The 20,532-nt window shown below is 42.5% G+C and overlaps 1 protein-coding gene across 2 annotated transcripts in view; it reads left to right on the forward strand.

The window, feature by feature from the left end:
* The first annotated feature begins 11,961 nt into the window (after window positions 1-11,961).
* Window positions 11,962-20,532, forward strand: part of SEPTIN7 (septin 7) — a 78,352-nt gene continuing 69,781 nt past the window's right edge. For both annotated transcript variants that reach the window (XM_059465873.1, XM_059465890.1), the window contains exon 1: window positions 11,962-12,121. The gene's annotated coding sequence lies outside the window, so the exon portion shown is untranslated. The remainder of the gene's footprint in view (window positions 12,122-20,532) is intronic.

Genomic DNA, 20,532 nt, shown 5'->3' on the forward strand with positions numbered 1-20,532 from the left:
AAAGAATGAAATCTGAGTTCTGAACCCTACATATATCTTATCCATAGCAACCACAACACTTCCCTCAGATTTGCTAAAATGCAAATCTTGAATTTAGATGAAAGAAGATGGATCTTGCTCCGATACTCTAATTCTGAGCTTGACTGAAATTGAGAGGTAAACATCTTTGTCAGCATCAGGGCTTCCTGATGGCCCTTCCCATCTCACAGCCTGCAGACTCTGGCTTAGCAACCTATGACCTTTGCTAGCAATCAGTGGGAAAGCACTGAAGAAAAATTGCTGAGTGATGACTCACTCTACCAGAGCTTGGTTGCTCTATCATTTTCTAATGCTGCTGATGGGAAGATATTTTCTATTGTGAGAGGCTTGTTTTCCTGCTCCATAGGAACAATGATCCATAAGGATTTCCTGAGGAGTGACTTCTCCTTAGAATAAGTCTGATTGTCTCTTAGCCTCTGGAAGGCTAACTGAATTACCCATTACCCAGTTACTTATAACCCTCCTTTTCCCTCCTGTGTTTTCAACACCTACTTTAATGTAGAGGATGACTCCTCATTGGACACAGGCACTGGGGAACAGAGAACTAATGAAAAACTTCTATAAGTCGGCAGAGGAGGTGGAAACATGTAGGACCCCCCAAGAGGAATCAGAGGACACATGTGGAATACAGCATGGAGGATTGAGTTGAGCAACACAGTTCTGGCAATGCTGGAGTATGAACTCCAGCTTGGAACAGCTGACCCTGATGAGGGTCATGGCAGCAGATTTCTTTCTTCTCTGATCAAAAATAGCACTTGGGGCTTCTTAAGAAAGCAAAGGCACAACAGCAGTCAAAGTTTATCTGCTTGGGCAGAAGTCCCAAAGCCACTACATTCTTCCCCTTTTATTTACAACCTTTGGTGACAACTCCTCTCCTCTGATGGCTGCAGACTGTAATGTTTCACTGCAAGCACAGCTGGCTGTTTGGGGTGGCTGACACGCAGAGCTGCACCTGCTAGAATAGATGCTAAGAAAAGAGATGTGTTCTGTGGGATACAAAGGCATTGTCTGACCAGTGACCGACTGCATGGGCAAAAGAGTTTGTTAAGACCATCCTGTGTGACCTCCTGCATTGACCAGCTGCTGGCTCCTGGCTGGGTGACAGAAAGCCTTTCAAGATGCTACCAAACATATAGAAATTACTCTGATTTGATGGTGAGTATTGGTAAATATGTGTGTGTGTGCCTTTAGATTGGAAGAGATGTCAGTCACACTGCATAGCTCACTATTGTCCCTTTTTCTACTCCCAGGAGGCTGGGAGAAGCAGCTGTACTGCAGAGATGCCAACCACCAGCAAAATACAGCAATTGTTTTATGAGTTTAATGCTATTTATCTTCTAATTTATTTACCAGAGATACATGAAATCTCAATGCTCAATGAAAGCCAGTTTGCTGAGGAGAAAAGTCTTTAAAACACCCTTCCATTTGCTAATGTATTTTTCTTATTAAATAGATTGTTTTGTTTGTTTTAGAATATTTAAGCATCATAAAAAAAAAAAAAAAAGAAACAAGCAAGTGAGGGTGGAGAGCTCAAGCTGAGAGAAGATGGGAGCAGGCAATGGAAAGCAGGCCAGCCAGGTCTCCTTTTATTGTTTCGAATTTCTTGCCCTACCAAGGACAGGGTCCCCATTGGCCTGGAAGGGTTTGGTGCCTGCTTCAAAGGCTCACAAGCTTAGGGGTGAATGGTCACTTTGTGCAACTGTGTCTGAAGGAGCTCACTCTGATCTCCAGACACATGTGAGAAAGTTGCTGGCTTGGTATTTGCCAGCACAGGTACTGCAATCTCCTCTGTGTTTACCACAGGTATTTGTAATGGCTGGGAGCACACTGCCAGCCTCTGCACCACGTGGAATTTATGGCAGGATAGAGGCCCACGGCGGAACAGATAAGGGGGATCTAGAAAAATGACAGAGGCCAGACAGCATGAGATTAATGGTGGTGAGAAAGCCTGCATTAATTGCAGTAATGTAGCTGTGTTTCCTGAAATGAGAGCAAGAAATTCCCTAGTGTGGATACACTTCTTGTTGGCCAAAACATTCTGAATTCCTCAATAATCAGGCAGGAAGTGGTAAAATCCATCAGACAAAATGAACAAGATGTTATTTTTTCTAACATTAAAAGTACATTTTAGGTCATAACCATTACAGAAAAAACATTTTTATGGTGAATCAGATTTATTTTTTCTGCCATACTTAATTTTTCAGTGATGTACAGCAAGTGGAATTTCTGCACACAAAGATGTGTTTTAGGAGCTTTGTTTCCATCCAGATCAGTACTTTACCTAATAGGTAAAATTCAAAAGTACTCACTGCTCTTTCAAAAATTTGCTCAAATAGAAATTATGTTTTAGTAGCTTCTCAGTCAAGTAACCAGAGAGAAAAGCAGAATTATAAATGCCAGGAGTTTTGTGCTTTGTCTAAATAGCTGGAGGTAGGTAATTTCGGATTTATTTTTGTCACTTTGTGTGATTTTGTCTAGTTTGCACCATGACTGAAGTCAGTGTTGACTCTGTACCACAACAGATCTACAGCCTTGTACCTACCTTGCCTTGGCTGGCTGTTCTGAGAGCCTCCTACCAAGATTTCGTGTTGCCCCCATTTTAGAGCAGTTCTGTCTTTTCTCCAATGAGTGGAAGTCAGTAAGATCCAGCAGATGCTGCTGCCTGAGTTCAGTCAGCAGAGTAACACTCTGATTCCTTCCAGCTTCTCTGCTTGTACATCAAGAGGAAGGAGGATGCTAACTTTATAACTTCTCCCCATTGTGCCCCAGAGGTTAGGCACCTTGCCATACACAGATGTTATCAAAAATGGAATCATTTTATAAATAAACTGTGAAATAACAACGGACTACATAAATGTATGCTTTGGTTCAAGACCACGTATTCCATTCTTTGAGAACGTTCTCTAAATAAACTGAATGTTTTCACTTTATACTTTGTTATGATTTATCACATTGTGGTTTATTTAAGACTTTCAATGTTCTCTCTTCCATTTGCTGAACTTTAGATATGGAATTAAAATACACTTGACTGCATGGTCTTCCTTTATATTCAAAGAAGAAGCCATGTAGCTATCACAATGGATTAAGACATCCTACATTAAAACCCTGTCACTTTTGCAACTGCATTTATGCAAGAAGACAACAGTAGCTAATGGGTCCATCTAAGACATTGAGTTGAAGGGACAATTTTTTCATAGCTGTGGTAATCATGAATACTCTGAAAAAGGCTGCTTTGCCAGTTATAGCCCAAGAAAATTGAATACTGTTCTCTTGCAAAAAATGCTCTGCAAGTATTCAGCCATCTTATTCCATTACACGCCATTACAAAAAATTGTGATTTGTTTATTCATTGGAAGTTCATGCACATACACTACATCTTTTGACAGTCCATAAACACTGCTTTAGCCTGCTTTCTGTCAGAGGCACAGGCTCAAGCTAAGAACCTTTCTGAAGGATTACTTCTCTATTTGTCCACGATGGACAGACCATAGCACTAATAGATGCATGACCCCAAAATTAAGTGATCCACATTCCAGCTGTGCTGTCTGGACTCGGCACAACAGAGTTATGGGGTGATCCACCCATCTGCAGGGAAAGCTTTTCTTTTGGGGGACATCCCCCAAAACATCAGGATCAAACATTCAAGTCTGTCCAAACCAACTCTTTCAAGAAGTAGGGGTTTCCAGGAAAAAAATATTAGTGGCGTTGAGGTATCTTCACAATAAACTCTTTCTGCTGTTTCCAAACCTATTGACTTCCATTTGGTATTTAGCTATGCCTTAAATAATTTATTTACTGTCTTGTAATGATTCATATAACTATATAGTGCTGCCAAGTGAATTCCATTACCACGGGGACATTTGCAGACATTTTAAATAGTTGAGATAAATACAATAAACTAGAAAAACCACCAAGAAATAAATTGATATAAAATGGAAGATCATTGGCTCTTGGAACCAATGAAATACACCATGAAATACCAATGAACTGGAATGAAATACACTACATTTTTGAACCAGCTAGCCAACTCAACAGTAACTGCACAAGCTGCTTAACAATACACTACAGGTAGAACAATACTACATTCTTTCTGCAATAAAGCAGGCAAAACACTTTTTAAAGAAAGGTAATGTGGACAAGTATCTACTTCCTACACAACTGAACCCTCTTTCAATAACATTCAATTTTTCAGCTAGGTCTTTTAGGGAAATAAAGAACACACAGGAACTGGCATGTACATGTCAGTTCAATAGACTATTTCTATCACAGTATCTTTGGTCAAAGTGAGTAATATTTGAAGACAGTCATGGCCATTACAAATACTACTAAATTCATAAAACATGAAGTCATACATCTAAGCATTTCTGGTCTATCTATCTATCTATCTATCTATCTATCTATCTATCTTTTATTTAGTTTATTATATAACAGAGGCATTCCCATGCACTCTAGGAGCACAAGATTAACTACCAAAAAGTACTATCAATTTAAAACCAAACAGTATATGCTTCCCATATATTTGACCAGTTTTTTTACCATAGTTTTTTACAGAACTTTGGGCATTACATGGGGCTGTTAAGGGGAAAGGAAAAAAAAAGCATTGGCAAGGAACTTGCCAACTCATCCTGTGTAGGAAGAGTCCATGCTGCCAGTTTATCCAAGAAAGACACTTAATGAGCGCATGACCCAGAAGTTGTTTCAAAAACATGTATTTATGATATTATGTAAAAAACCCTAACCCTTATTTTTCCACACTTCCATGCAGATTATGTGTTTTGCATTAAAATTTACACACTGTAAGGAGTATGTCTGAAGTCTGGCTCTGTAACAAGCACATAATTTCTTCAAAAACTTTCTTACATGCTAACTTTCTGTTATTGCAACAACACAAGAACTTTCCTTATCTGGAAGAATAAGGATAAGTTTTGGGTTATGCTAATGGATCTACTTTGAAACAAGCTCTTGAAATATTCTTGGCTTATATAGTGTATTCATCATCAAAAAGACCGTCATCTCCCATTATGAATCCCAAATGTCTATGTAACGGATTCTTTCAGAACTGTGCTCTATTTCTAGTATTGCTCAGTCATCATAGAAAAATCACTCAGTATTTTTCTCCTTATGTAAAATAGAAGTTCAGAATGTTGCAATTCAGAATATAAACAGAAAGAAGTAATCTGAATTAAGTTGCAGCATTTTCCTTGTTCTATGTTTCTAGGGTTTTTTCCACATTATGCACCAATAATTTAACTAAGTGGATTGAACCGTAATGTATTTTGAGTATTTCTATAATGTTATATTAATATTTTACCAGTTTGTGGTTTTCTTACAAAATATAGTTTTGAGATTTTTTTCTGTTAATAGTGAGCTTTGATTATTCAAGATTGAATAAACCTTAAATTGCAAAATTCCTACTATCACCAATGGCAGTAGCATTCAGTCAGGCCTACGTGTAATCAGATGCCAACTGTCACACATGGTTTAATTAAAAAATAAAAAAGAATTTGCTTTTTACTTATTGCTAAGTATTTCATGTCACCTTTTGTTGCAAAAGACAAGTGAGTAGCTCTACTGGATTAACTGGAGCTATATGCATTGGTGTGTTCAGCTTAATGACTGTCACTAAATAAACTATCAGCAAAGCCCAAAAGACAGGTACAAATAAGTCATCTGCTGACAAAAGCAGGAGACAAAACCAAGCAGTGACCTATAAAAGCTTCTGTTCATTGATTCTAGCCTAGGGGTTCAACAGCTGGGTTTAGGCTGGAACCTAGAGATCACATGCATAAGGAGTACCTGAAATTTGCAACTGAGTGTCTGAAAAGTGACTTTCAGGAGGTTTTGTAGGGCTGATGCTCTGGTGCCAAGACACCAATAAATTTTTTCATACACAGCAGCTACTCAGAAAACCCAGGAAGGATGGTCTGACTACCTTGGATAAATGACACGTGTTTGTGTGCTAGATTAGACAGGAGTGGTGGTACAAGTCCTACTCTGTGTGAAATCCTTCGCTCCTAAAGGTTGTGCCAAGCAATTAATTTTATTTAATCAATTCATTGAAGTGCCAGGTGCAGTCTCCAAGGCCAGATCTGGGAGCCAGATCACATGCTAAGTAAGCACAGTGGCAGAGTCCAGGCTGGTCCAGCCTGAGGCACAAAGGGAGAGACTCGTCACTTCAGAATGAACTTGGAGAGGATTCCAGATTGTAGGCATGGCAGTAACTATAACAGAATCTACAGTCACATTTTTACAGGTAAAGGAAACAGAATGAAATGACAAAGTGATTAAAATGCCAGTAAGTGGCACAATCTGCAACACTTGGCTTCAGCTGTTCCGCTTTTCTACCCAAGGCCTTGATGTGCATACTGCTACCTCAAGTCTAGCGTCAAGAACTAGATGTACTGCTGCTTTAGTATGTGCAAAGATAAAGCCTGATTCAATGCTCCTAGGCTGATACAGATGTCCTTTAATCAAAAGGTGACAACTACAAAACACAAAGCCAGACTGCTGGGGCCACAGTGGCACAGGGTACATAGTACTTGTTTCCCATCAGAACCTGTCATTCACTTTACTTTTTATAGAAACAATGTCCTGATATGAGTAAAGAGAATAAATAGCTGACTACTGTACATACATAATTGATGTTTTAATTAATTATGTAATATTTGATTTATTATCTAATATTTTTCTTCTGTAATTTGAAAAAAACCCACCGTCTAGTGTTTATGCAGGAAATTAATTTTTAGCTCATTAATTCATTTTAAGAAAAAAAACCCTTTTCTTTGGGAAAGCATAACTCCTTTCCTGAAATTAAAAAAAAAAAAGCAATAAAATGTCACATTGCATTGCATGTCTAAGTATTTTTTCCCCCTAATCGAATATGCAAAGTGTGACAGCAGCACCTTATTCCAGGCTGGGAAGCAGTTGCTAATGTAAAGAGGCAGCGAGCCCAGCTGCCCGAAGGCCTGGCTCTCTCAGCAGTGGCAGCCTGAGCAGCCCCTCCTGTGTGCCCTGCTCAGACACAGCAGCCCTCAGCCCGCTCAGCTGCAGCGCTGCTCTGAACAATTGCACAGCTGGCTACAGGGAAAGCCTCCCAAGGATCTACCCAGACCTGCCCAGCCCCAGTGGGGTTTACTTATTAACAGATAATCAAAGGGAGAACAGGAATTACAGGACACGTGGCACACACCATTGCCTTGCTGTTGGTCATACAAGCAGCAGCTGCTACCTGCAAGCGGAGGGGTGGAAGGGCGAGAGGGGCCTTTGCTCAAGGCTCTGATTCCCTGGAGTAGGAAATGTATTTTTCAATCTGTCAGCTCACCAGCTTGCATCTGTGACTCTTGTACAAACAATACATTAGATGGTGCATTTTTCAAATAGCTTAACACTACTGGAAACCTGCTATGTCTCCCAAGACAGGAGTCTTTCACATGGATGAAGGAAACTGCCATGAAGGCTGTATCTCACCTCACTTAAGGAAGTAATAGTTGTTAGTGTGTGGGGCTAAGAGTTAGGCTGCCTTCCTGCTTCTACGGAGCTATATTCCCTGCTACACCACTAGAACTGCACAAAGCAACCATTTTCTACCTTAAACAATAAGTGCATGTGTGTGCCTCTCACAAGGATCACATCATTGGGTCGTAATCTATCAAAGCCTCTTTCTTTAGATAATTGAAGTAATGGATGTATACCAGGACGATACAGTAAACACACTACAAAACAAGAGATGTTGTATTTTTCCTGTAGCAATTGTTCAATAGAAGCCTGTGTTCATAACTTTTACAGCATTCACTTGCTGGTGAATGTGGCTCTTTCCTATTGCTGCAGAGCACTTTTTAAAAAAAGGAAATGGGAAAACTTAAAACGGGAGCAAGAGGTGCGTATCTGCAGAATAATCTTATAGGGGGCAGCCAAAGATGCCAGTCATGATGCAGCAGTAATGATAGGATAGAATAACAGAATGGCCTGGGTAGAAAAGGATTTTAAAGATCATCTAGTTCTAAACTGCCTGCCTTGAGCAGGGACATCTTCCACTAGCCTGGGTTGCTCAGAACCCCATCCAATCTGGCTTTGAACACTTCCAGGGGTGGGGTGGCCACAATTCCCCTGGGCAGCCTGTTCCAGTACCTCACCACTCTCACAGAAAATAATTTTTTCCATATACCTAATCTAAACCTAGTTTCAGTTTGAAGCCATTCCCCCATGCTCCAGTGAAAAGTGCATCTTCTTCCTTGTAGGCTCCTTTCAGATACTGAAGGCTACAATCAAGTCACCCTGAAGCCTTCTCTTCTCCAGGAAAAAACCCAATTCTCTCAGCCTTTCCTTGCAGGAGACGTGCTCCATCCCTCTAGCTGGTTAATGTGCTGCTTGTGAGTTTGCAAGGGTTGTTTTATGACAGCCCTCCTCCTCTGAGAACAGAAAAGTGCCATAAATACAGGACTGACTCTGGAAACATTTATTCAGGCAAATGACCGTACTGACTTGGTATGTTCACAAAGGACAGGGTCGAGGGACAAGACAGATGTGACACCTGATGCCTCACATTACTGTTAGCATTTGTATTACTGCTGTTTCTTGTGCTAGAGAACAAAGCAAAATGGCAGCATTTACAAAGAGATCATCCAACGCAAGGGGCAACAGGTGTCCAAGAGGCAACACAGTACAAGGACAAGAGACACTTCTGGTCAACATGACAAGCAGGGGTCAAAGAGTGGTCAAGATGCTTGTAGGCATTATTCCAAATCTGAAATTTAAGCATGGGTTTGAAGGAGGATGCTGTGCTCATTATTCCCCACTGAGTATCCTCAGCCTCCTACCTTGCAAGAGTTAGACTGTAGACAGGAGCAGGAATTTGGGACTTCACCCCGTTGCTATAAAAAAACTGTTGTTTCAGCAAGACATTGCTTGGTCCACAAAGATCTGTCACACTTGCACAGCAGCTCCAAAGGATGCTGCATACTTTGGACTGCCTGAGCAAGCATGATTCAGTCTGGAGATGCACCGTGTGCCCTACAAACCCAGGAGGGACTGGAGTTGCCATGCAGGAGCAAGTCAGCACACTACAAGCGCAGTTATTCCACCACATCTCCTGCTGGAGCTAATGCTGTGTGCAAATTCACCTAGTGAGTCACGTCTGCTTGCATTAAAAGAAAGACAAAAACAAAATAGTCTTCCTATGTCTCACTGGTAAGGAGAGACTGAAACTGGCTAGGCTGGTTGGGAACCAACCTGGAGGCAACCCTAGTTAGTATATTTTCTAAATGTGGTGAGTAGCTTTTGTTTCTGTATCTGAGGACAGGAGGGACAGAGATGAGGGTTGAGTTATGGCAGGTAGTGTCCTGCATTTAATTTAGCAAAGCTTTTTATTAATTTCAAAAAAAGCAGTCACAAAATTGTACCTTCAATATTTGAATCAAATAAACACAATTGACAGAATCCTGAAATTTACTTGAGTTCAATTTTTTTAAAGTTCAATGACATATCTAATGAAGGCTTTGCTTCTGAAGAGGAGCAGCAGATCACTACAGGAATGGAAAAAGTTTGGCTTTTATTATATTGTACACAGAACACAGTATTTTTCAAACCTCAGGGACCCATTTGCATTTGCTTTCTTTCTCAAAATGAACACAATTTTGCAGAATCTTCCGAAGCCTGTGAATTGCTGTATGAAAAGAGACACCCCCCACACTGCTATTCACAACCCAGAAAAATGGGACATTAACCTCACGTAAAACCCATTGGCTTGCATCTTGCTTCCTCATTAACCCTGTGCCAGTTTTGCAGTAGGTTTCAAAGGTGCAAGCTCACTTTTGTTTTTCCAACAATCAATACAAAGTAATGTTTTACTTAAAAGGGAATTCCCCAAAATCATTATTTCCTACTTGAAGATATCCCCTTCAGTTACATGCTATTTTCTCAATATTACATATCTGAAAACCAAGATAAATATTTTTAAGGAGTGTGAAGCCCTTACTACAGGAGAGAAAACAAATATTATTCGTACTGTTTGTTTTCCCACAATGTATTTTTATGGGAGAGCTGTGGGGACTATATTTTGCATTCAGTGAACAACTTCTGTGGTGCAAAATGTCTCTCTTTGGTACTCGAATAACCACAAAAGCAATGTAGCTCTATCTCATTACCATGGTCATTACCACCTAAACCAACCAGAATGAAAGAAAGGTTATTTCTTACCTCATCCATTGTGAAAGACATGGATTTACAAGATAACATTTGGCAGTCCTGTGACCAATGATAATAAAAATCTCTTTCCCTTGGGCACCCAAGAACCACAGCATATTGTAACATTTCCAGTTCTTAAAGAGTGCTGAACCACATTGTGAAGGGCTGCATACCTTTCTGAAAAGATTATGCATTTTCCTAGTTGTCATAAAAAGTATTTGTTTATCGAATGGGCAAAAAAAAAAAAAAATACACTAGACAGGAAAGAATTGGATGGAACGCTGTGAGAAACAAAGGCAAACTTTGTGTCTTCATTGTTGCTCCTGCCTGGCTATGAGTGCATACAGAAATATTGCATTATTGAAAATTTTCCTTTTGCTGCTGAAATGAAAATTGCTATTTTCATCCTCCCAGTACCAGGGCATGATGTTAAGATGTACTTTTAATAATGGCAGCAACAAATTATATAATAAACAGTAAATTAACGTAGTTTTACCTTTTTGCTAACCACCTTTCCTCATAAGAGAAATACACCGTGCCTCATGTGAAAGAAAAGGCCAGGAACGAACCATACTTGAAAATCTCCAACACAAAAGAAAGTATGCTAAGTTTCAAATCACACATCATAAATACAGCTCTCCAGTATTCCAGTTTGGGCATAAATATCCCAGATTTTAAAAGGCTCTTGGAACCTTTGGATAGATACCCGTCCAAAAAGTAAAATGGAAATACAACGTTGAGAGCTCTATGTGAATAGGAAAGGCAAAAGGCATGTTTCTCCCTCTCTTGGAATCCATGTGTTCTGTACTGCAGTGGACGTTTCTCTCGGCTGGCAGCAGCATTTCCGAGGAGCCAATGCAGGAACTCAGGGACGTACAGGACAGAGCAGCCCAGGCGCAGGGCTTGGGCACTGGGATTCCCAGGGCACCCAAGCATCCCTTCGGCCCCCTAGAAAAATGTTACCTAGCGCCTGCCAACAGCTGCGTTCAAATGCTTTGGTTGTGTTTTGGTGTTTTCTCACCGTGTCCTCATTCATTACGGGGGACTTGGGCACCCAATCGTGACTATGTGGGGGGAGCAGCGAGTCGATCGCCGCAGTGCCGCAGCCCGGGGCTCCCCGGGGCTAAGCGCGGCTGAGGGCCTCGCTCGCTCTGCCCATGCCGGTGCCGCTCTCCCGCCGGCCTTTCCCTACGCCGCCTGTGTGGGCGGCCGCGGGAGGCGCAGGGGCTCCAGCCTGGCCCGCCCCGGGCCCCGCCAGGCGCGCACGGAGCGGCGCCGTTCCGAGCATGGCCCCGGCGCAAGGCGGGGGCGGCGCGACCGCCTCGCCCCGCGCGTCAAGCCCGGCGGACATCTTTGATCCGGGCAGAGCCCGCCGTGCGGCCTGCGCACTCCCGCAGCGTGCGCCCGGTTCCAAAATGGCCTCCGAGCGCTTCCTCTGTTCTCCGGCGCGGCGCGGGAGGAAATAACAGCGTGACCGACCCCGGGCTGGGAGGGGCGGGCGAGAGACGTGGGGACAGCGCCGGGCGGAGGGGCTGAGCCGGAAGCCGCTGTGTGCTCGGAGAGGCGGGCGGGGAGCGTGTGAGGAGCTGGGCGGAGGCGGCGAGGGAGAAGGAGGAGGAGCAGGCAGAGGCGGCGGCGGGAGCGGAGCCGCTAAGTCCGTCCGGCCGCGGGAGCGCGTAGGCGCCGTGTGCGGAAGGGCCGCGGCCCCTCGGCGGAATCGGCGTAGGGGGCGTTGGAGAATCGCCGCCGGGTTGGCTGGCGGGAGGCGCTCGGGGAGGAGGGGGCGGCCCGCTCGGTGCCGCCGCGGCTGAGGGAGGCAGGGCGGGAGGACGAGCAGCCAGCCGGAGCCCAGCGTCAGCAGCGGCAGCCGCACCGCCGCCGGCCAGCGCCATGGGTGAGTCTCCAGCCCGGGGCCGAGGCGTGGCGGGGGGGCCGTGACAGTGCGAGCCTGCGGCCGTGGGGTCTCCGCGATGGGTGGGCTGAGAGGCGACGCGGGGAGAGGGGAATATAGCGGGCACCGCCGAGGCTCCCATCCCGGCGGCCCCGCCGCGGGGCCCCCCGTCCCTTTGACCGCCCCCCGCCTTCCTCGTCCTCCTACTCAGATGCGGCTCCAGCCCCCCTCGCCGCCGCCTCTCCCCCCCACCCCCCCAGTCACTTCCTGCCTCGCCGAAATTGTATAATGCCTGCGCGGGGCTTGGGGAGCCGGGCGGCGAGAATGCCGGAGATATTTCTTCTCCCTAGCTTTTCTCCCCTTCCCCCTCCATCCCGCTCCCTCCTCCCCTTTTTTTCCTTTTGCGCCCAAATTTGGGAGGGAGGAATTTGCTGCTGCAGGAATTAAAGCAGCCTTTCGAATATGCGGGAGAGGAGCGGGTGGGACTGGAATCGCGGGAGGAGGGGGAAGGAAGGAAGGGGGCGCCCGTGCGCGGGTGGGAGCGTGTGTGGCAGCAGCGGGAGCCCGCCAGCCTCCTGCCCGCCTCGCTTGCTGCCTTCTCCTGCCCTTTTTTTCCCCCTTTTTTTTTTTTCTTTTTTTTTTTTTTTCTTTTTCTTTTCTTCTCTAGAGCATTTTTTGGGGGGTGTATCTCGCTTGGGTCTGGATTTTAGTGGCCAGCCCGCGCTGCCCCGCCGGCCCAGCCCGTGCCCCTGCAGCCCGAGGGCTCCTCGGCCGGTCGTTCGTAAAAAAGAGAAAGTAGACATTACAATTTTCGAGCAGCTGCCCCGGGAGTCTGTATGAAACGCGTTTTTGAGCAGTTTCTGTTTGATCCGCTCGCTTAGCGAACCAGTCTTGCAGAATAAACTGGAGGGGTGCTTCGTGTTTCAGGAGGGTGACTGGGAAAAGGGGCGATTATGCACGAAGATTGTTTTAATGGGCGACTTAAGGAAAAGCAGCTAAACTTATTTTAGCGTGAAGTTGTTGGCTTCACGCTGAACCAGTTATGTGCAAATGTAATTCCAAGAAAAGGCAGCGTTCAGGAATCTTCTGCGTGCAGTTTGTGTGCCGCCTCCTGCAGATGAAACATCGCTGAACAGAAGACTGTCAGAACTACCCATTCACTGAATGTTTTTTCCTGGCCATTGTAATCTCCCTCTGACTGACAGTGGCTTCAGGTTGGGCTCAGTGACAGAAATGCTTCTATATGCAGAAATACCTATGGTCTGTATTAATATCATGACCAAAAAAATGTCAGTTTATGTAATAGATGCAGGTTTAGTTCCCATGAAAGTTAGATGGGCCACTGCAGTGTATCTGCACTTAGAAGGTAGACCATACCTTCTTATGGAAGTGAGATTTTTTTTTTTGTAGTAATAGCTGCTCAGTGCTAAATGGTAATTTAATTTATGTCTAGAACTTTCACTGAGGTATCAAACTAGTATTATTTCTTCTTTATGATTCTCTATATATAATAAAGTTTTTACCTGCTGAAATGTTAGGAAATAAGGGAAGATGTATTTTTGTGTAGTGTTTAGCATCTTTCACTTGATACCTGCTTAGTTTGTGGGATTACTAGCATTTTTAGCTGTTGATTTGTGAGCATAAGAACAGTAATTCAATCTGACTTTGGATGACTGCATTTTTTTAAGCTGACTCGAGAATAACAAAAATCAATAAATAGAAATTCTTTATCTTGGGAGAGTGGGTTTCAAGAAGCCATTGCTCTAAAGGTTAATTACTACCTTGTCTGTGTTGAAACCTGAATTGGAATCCAAGAGTGTCACCTGTTCTGTGTTTGCTACTATGGCAGAAAGGGTTGTTACCTAAGTCATTTTGAAACTGAAGCAGATGTAACAAGAACTGTGCATCTCATCCATGCACTGATAATAACTCACAGCATTTCCCTCTGCTTACCCATAAGGACAAGTAACTGGTCTCAGTTAAAACAGTGCTTCAGATATGTACTCGGTGCATGTGTGTTTCTGTGTGTATGGATAAAAACTTGATTGTTTATCTTGTGCAGGAATTAAAGGTCAGTTTTGTCTGCTTTGTAAGCTAAAATACAAGAAGTTTTGCTTTTTTTTCTTGCATAGAAATGTCTAAATGTGCACAGCATATTTTTTTTTCTTTCACTGGCTGTCAACTTAGTGGTATTTGGTCTCTTTCATGGGGCAGGCTCATACTTTGTGTGCTTTATTTTTTTTTATTTCTAGTAACTCAGTGCTGCTGTGGTGGTTTTTTTTTTTTACTACCTTAAAATACCCATTAAGACAACAAAGATTTACAAATACAATGGCTGCAGTTTCAAAACCTCATTTTAAGCATAAAATCAGTGAAGGAAAATTTGCCTCTGAGAAGGTGTAGGAGAGAGGACTGTAGTATGACACCCATTTTTAGCTTCAATTTACTGCCAGACTGTTCACTTAACCTGTCTAGACCAGAGATGTGTATGTATGTATGAGTGACGTTCTGTTTTCTCTAAGTTGGTGCTCCAGCTCCTGAAATGAGCTAGTTAATTGCAAATGTGTGCTCTGTAATTAGAATGACATTTAGGCAACATTTAAGTAGTTTAGTTAAGCCTCGTTTAAATTAGTAATTCAAATTTGGGGTAGTGTTAAACTATAGGCAGTCGCAAACTATTCCCTGGGAGGGTGTGAGAGGTAGAGTGTGGAGTAGATGTCTTGCAGAGGTGGGGATGGTGGCACAAGGAGGTGAAGGCATTTCTCAGCTGCAGGGGCCAGGAGCTCAGCTCACAGAAACCAGTGATTTCCTGTTCGCCTTGCTAGAGTGAGTTTCACGTATGTCAGGGATGAGTCAATTTATTTTTTTTTCAGCCCTGGTTTAATGGCTGCACACGGATAACTCTGTAATGTCATCAGGCGGCTCCTTTCTATTATGTGGGGGTTTTAAATAGGAAACAATCAGGTCAGTATTTACTTTCATAACTTTAGTTTAATGCAGCAGCCCTGTGAAACCAGGTACTGGCTTCATTGTGTGGATGTCGCTGTGAAACTCCTGTAAGGCATGGCCTCCTTACTTTACATTAAAAATGAAAAAGTAGCCAGTAGGTTCACAAGCACTTCAGAAGCCTGTATGTATCCACTTTCCTTTTGACAGAGTTTGAGTTAGAGCAATGTAAAACACACGCCTGACTAAACCTTGCTCTGATGTATGTCCTGGACTTCCTTCCCCCAAAAGCCACTTAATCTTCTGCTTTTTGTGCATCAGTGCAATCCCACGCCTCAGATGTGCCTTACAGGAGCCTGCTGGTCTCAGGGGCTGGCAGGGCTGCTGCTCACAGTCACTGCCCAGCAGCCCTTCTTAAAGCCACTCATGGGGAACAGAGTACTTCTGTATCTTATTTTCAAATGGCTCTTTGTGTGGCTGTTTTCACGCCACATTTCAATCATTTAACGCAGTGATAGCTCAGTACGCATTTGAAAATAATTTTGGAAGCAGGATTGCTGAACAATATCACTCTGGGTGTTACATTCAGAAGCACTTAAACTAAAATAGAACTGAATTATTTCTTAGTGGTGCAGAAGATTTAGAAAATTTTTTTGGTCAACATTGAAAATAACAGCTTTTCTTAATTGCCTTTATTTTCTTCTTTTGCTTATTACTATTATTGCTCTTATTACTTAAAACTATTAATAGTTGGTGTGCTTCTTATTTTTTAATCTGAATACTTTAGATGTTGACTTACAACCAGGGGGAGGATTGATTGAAACTTGAGGTAGTTGCTTCCTCCCATGACCCATTGTAGCTCTAGAGGGATCAATATTAAGATACAGAACATAGTTTTGGTCTGACACTTTCAGAACAGAGCTTTTTTAATGGGAAGATTGCATCATACTCACAAAAGATGTGAGACCTGAAGAAAAGAAAAATTACTTAAACTGCTCTTTTGTGTGATGAAAAAGATCAGAGGATGACAGTGGTCTTTAGAAGTGTACTCTTAAAGTAGAAAATACTCCATATGAGGCTTCTTTCTAGTGCTGTGGGGTAAAGCATGACAGGAGAATGATCAGAAAAACAGAAATACAAACTAGGTGTATGAGGTGTGCTCTTCAGCGTTGTTGGTGCATGATGAACTACGAAGTAGTAGTTTATCAAATTCTAATCAAAGCAGTCTCAATATATGCAGAAATCAGCCTGTCATACAGTGATGTTATTACAAAGAAACCTTTCAGAAAGGCAGTTGAAGTCCTTGATGGCAAAATTTCTGGAGTGACATTTGTCTGAGAAAGCATTGTAGGTCATTGGAGTTGATGCTGAGAAAAATGTAAGATGGCATGAATGTTGGTACTGCTACCAGTGATTGTCACTGAATTATGGGCAGGTAGATTCTTAAAAGAATAATGCATTAAATATTGCCTGGCTTTATATCTTGTACATTTAAAAGACCATTCTTGTAATAATTCATACTGAACTTTAAATAAAATGAAACTTAACCTAGTGAGGTGGTCAAAATTGCCAAGAATACTTAAGTTAACATTAACATAAATCTTAAATCAAACCTTTTCCAGTGTTGGCCAGTTGCCGTGTTTGAATTTCATTTATGTGTAATTCTGTTACAGTGTGCTGGAAATTCTAGTGTGCCCAGCAGTGTCCTCTGCTTTCCTTTTTGTTCTTTTGTAAGAGCCTTACCATATGATTTTATAGCCTAGACTGATGTGTTACTGCACTGCAGTTGAAAAATCCTGTCTTGATTGATTGATTGTGTTTTCTGTGCACAGTGTATGAAAACTTGTGTGTTCATATGGTGGTGTGATTAGATGAGCTTGCTGATGTAATGGAAAGTTAACCTTACAGCAGAGTAGTTTTCAGCTGGGTGTGTGAGCTAATCTCACTTGTTCGATGTGCACTTATCAGAACTGATAGGTGGAGAAGTTCCTGGGTGAATCTAGGCCAGCTGCTTGAAAGGAGGCAGTTCTGCTGCTCTGCCCACCCTGCTGCCTCTTCAGCCCAATAGTGAGTCAGTTCAGGGAGCTCAGCTCACAGGGTCTGCCTGTTTTTCTTCCTCAAAATGGGTTTTCTTTCTATTAGTTGAGCTCCCTGAACCTTTTATACCATGTGATCACAGGAGTGTTGGCATGGAAAAAGAAATGCAAGTGGGGTTGAGGCAAGAGCTGGAGCTTGAGCTGACCACTTGGGCCGTAGAGAGCTGCGTGCAGCCTTGGTTTAGTGTGTGCTTTGGGCTGGTGAGACACGGCAAAGAGAGGAAAGCTCAATTTGCTGTTCCCACCCAAACACTGAGTCCTAACATAGGCTGGCACTTGCTGTGCTGGGGTGCCCAAGGCAGCAGGGATATGTGGTAGTTGGTCTCTTTGTACAACTTGTTTCTTTCCACTCTGCCAGTGGTTGAGATAGGGAAGGAGGAAGACTGTATCCTCCTGTTGGAGCAATTAGTGCTCGTGGTTGAGAGTGTCGTACTCTCCCCTTGGTGAGAGCTGGTGACTTACCCCAGGATAAACACAAGTGGGCAAAGTTTAATGGCTTTGGTTTCAGCTCCTGTCCCTCAGTCCTTGATCACTGAATGGGTGAGGTGAGGCTTTTTATTGCAGGCTGTTGAATCATTGCCTGTAACATTTATGGTAATATTATATTGGCATTAGGACTTTTCTAGAGTGATTTGCGGAACTGAGGCCTTCATTAGTGATGGCTGCAGAAATCTCACAGTACAGAGGGTCTTGTAGTCATGACCAGATCCTGACTGTGGTGGTATCAGAGTTTTAGCTGACTTCCTGTTATAAAAGGAGAAAGAAAAAGAAAAGGAAAAAAAAGCAGTTTTGAGGCATTAAAAGCTGTTGCTGTAGAAATGTAATTCTCTGGAAGCTTTCTGACAGCAGAGGCTTTCCTGAATGTGTGATCTTACCAATATGCACTGTAGTAAAATTCCAGATGCTGGCTTAAATGTTTTACATTTGGGACAGTGAAAATTTCTAAAGTAGACTGATGCAAAGAAACACATCCTCTTGTTCCTCCCCATCCCTTGCTTCTGGGAGCAAACATGTCCTTATTGTAGTTAGTAAAGGTGTATTAACAAACCAAGAGATTCAAGATTATCTTAGTTTCTTCTTGGGAGGCTTTGCCAGATGGTGTGAAATCAAGGTCTGAGTAATCCCTTGATGATGGGTAAAGGGAAGGAAGCCATCCTGTTGCCTTCTGTGTTCTTTATTTTTGTAGCTCTTAGCTGAGGTAGAACTTAGAGGAGAATGGTCTGCAAACTGCTGCAGTATGGTTCTGAAGTTTGCAGTCACCTCCTACTGTTCAGCTGTGCCAAATATTGACCTTCAGTGCTCTTATTTGCAATTCTGTGGGCATCTGCAAACCAGTAAGTTCTCAGAGCAGAGGAAAGAACCTGCAGTTTCTGTCTGAGAGACTGAAACAATGAGGAACAAAACCTTAAAGGGACTGGGGCAAAAACCATAATATGTGGTTGTTGTACAGTTGAGGATTGTGAATAAAAAAAATCTCCTTTTCAGTCAGTTAAAAAATGGCTAAATGTTGCAAGTTCAAAACAATGCTGAAGACTAGATGCTTGAAGGGAGGAGAAGGTCGGGGTAATGAGCCCCACTCCCATAAAAATTTGGCTAGGAAAGCTGGGAATTTCAGCCGGGAGTTTTTCCTTACCAGCAGTTTCAAATTTAACAAGTTAATTTTTGAGCTGGGTGGTGGTGTTCCTTTTCATGTCTTTAACAAGAGGGACTCTATAAAAGGTGTTTTGAGGTTTATTCTGTTTAGAATTCCTGAACAGTTGAAATTTGCAGCTGGGGAGGTCAAAATCATATTAATATTCAGTATTTTGTGCAGACCCAAGCTAAGTTATGTGAATGTCAGTATATTGGTAATATACTGACAGTCAAATGTAATATACACTATTATATACAATATACATTAGCAATGAAGGGTCACTGATGTGTTGTTTGTCCAAACACATGCAAGAGTTAATTTGAAGAAGACTTTGATAGTGATTAAGACACAGCTTCTGCAAAGGAGTATTAATGGATGGCCTCTAACCTGGTTGCTGAATGATTTTCAGTTGTCCCTGGCCTTGTGATCAGCCTGCAAGGCATCCAGTGTCCCCCTAGGTAAACATGACTGGTTTTTGGTATGTTCAGTTCTTTGTGGCTGTGGGCATCAGGAAAGATCCTGGGTTTCCTGTGCTTTGAGTTGTGTTTCTGGCTGTGCACCTTGCCTGCTGAGTACTCTGGTGTGGCAGCAAGGTGTGGAGAGGATTTAACTCCCACTTGAAAATTTGGCAGGGCTAATCATGCAGGGTAGCTGCTCAGCTGATGTACATGTTGGACCATGTACACCATGCTCTTCACAGCCAGCTTCCTCCCTAAAGCCAAAACCAAAAGGATTTGGGAAGTTGAGAAATCAACAGCTTTGGTGCTGTTAATCACTGGGATGGTTTGCAATCCAGCTGTGGCTTCACTCCTTACTCCTCTTTAGTTCTGTCATCCAAAGCAGTTTGACTGCTGGTGATTTGGTTGCTCTCAGATGTGTTGCCTTCCTCTTTGAAAAACATGAGCAGTAAACACCAAGTTAAAAATTAAATCTTTGATGTAGAATAAATGACATAAATCTTTAGGATTGCAAAATGCCAAACTATTTTACAGATGAATGGTAGTTTTTTCAATTATATATTGTAATTTATTAAACGTGGATGGTAAATTTTACTGTAGATATGGGCCATTCTTTGTATCAGTTGCCATTGCAACTCACAGGGAAACAATCTTAACTTTTACTTACTATCTTCCTTACACAGTAATTATAATGGGAGCTATCTTTCTGTGGTATCTCTCTAGCTTAAAAATAAAGATAATTAAAAACAATGCAGCCAGCCAGCTGTGTTTCATAACATCTAAATTTAACACATGAAGTGGTTTTTAATACTTGACTTGGCATAATTCTTTGAAATAACACCTGGGTCTTTTTAAAATCATCTTGGTCTCATTAGAATTCTTTATATTCTAAAGAGAGAACTCAGTGTGGAAAGTTAAAAGGGAAAATTCTCCAAGTATTAGTAATGTTATAATATCCCTATGGACTCCTCAAGGTTTGATGAACCTTGTATTACAAGAATTGAAAAAAAAATATTATTTCAGCATATCATGGAAATTGTAATTAAAATGCCTAAATTCTGTGTTTTGGTATCATTAAAATATGCTGTTATAGGGGGAACAGGGACACGTGCCTTATAATTTTAGCTCAAAATACCTGCCATGGTGAAACCAGCAGGACTTTGGAAAGCTTCTCTATGGCAGAGGGTAAGGAGTTCAGCATAGAAACTACTATAGGAAAATATGAATATACAGAAAACCAGGTGACTTCCATATTGGAATGATTTGCACCCAGTGTACAGAAATGTA

Source organism: Ammospiza nelsoni, chromosome 1, assembly GCF_027579445.1.
Source record: "Ammospiza nelsoni isolate bAmmNel1 chromosome 1, bAmmNel1.pri, whole genome shotgun sequence".
NCBI classification, from domain to species: domain Eukaryota; kingdom Metazoa; phylum Chordata; class Aves; order Passeriformes; family Passerellidae; genus Ammospiza; species Ammospiza nelsoni.